Genomic DNA, 554 nt, shown 5'->3' on the forward strand with positions numbered 1-554 from the left:
ATATTTATAATTATTGGGGAGCCAAGGGGCCTTAAGTTCAGCCAGGAAGATGGCTTTCTGGAACAGAGAGAGACCCAGGGGTTTTATTCAGCCCAGAAGGAGGAGTAGCTTGAGAAAGAGAATTGTGGGAAGTAGGTGATTACTGTGAGCTGGGCTAGGTGGGTGGTCTGCATTAACCTCTGTCATACGCAGAGAGAGTAATTTGCATTATGCTGATGGGAAAGTATCTAACATTTCAGGGGTCTGCTGCTTCAGCTCTGATGTGTAATCTTTCAAACCCCTGGAAGTCATAGCCTCTATCTCGAGGCTTGATCCCAGCCGACAGCGTGGAGCACTGGCTCTTCACCCTGTCTCAATCCAGCTCATATTGGAGAGCAGCAGGTGTAGGTTATCAGGGAAACATGCATGCCACCTTCAAAGACTATCACCAGCACCTCAGCTAGACCAATATACATTGCTTAAGGCCAATTGCAAGGATAAAGAGAAATCCTAGCCAGCTCTGTACATATCAATATAAGGAAATAGGGTCGGCTCAGCCAAAATGAAGATGATCA

This window comes from Octodon degus, unplaced genomic scaffold (assembly GCF_000260255.1).
Source record: "Octodon degus isolate 3935 unplaced genomic scaffold, OctDeg1.0 scaffold00280, whole genome shotgun sequence".
Lineage (NCBI taxonomy): Eukaryota > Metazoa > Chordata > Mammalia > Rodentia > Octodontidae > Octodon > Octodon degus.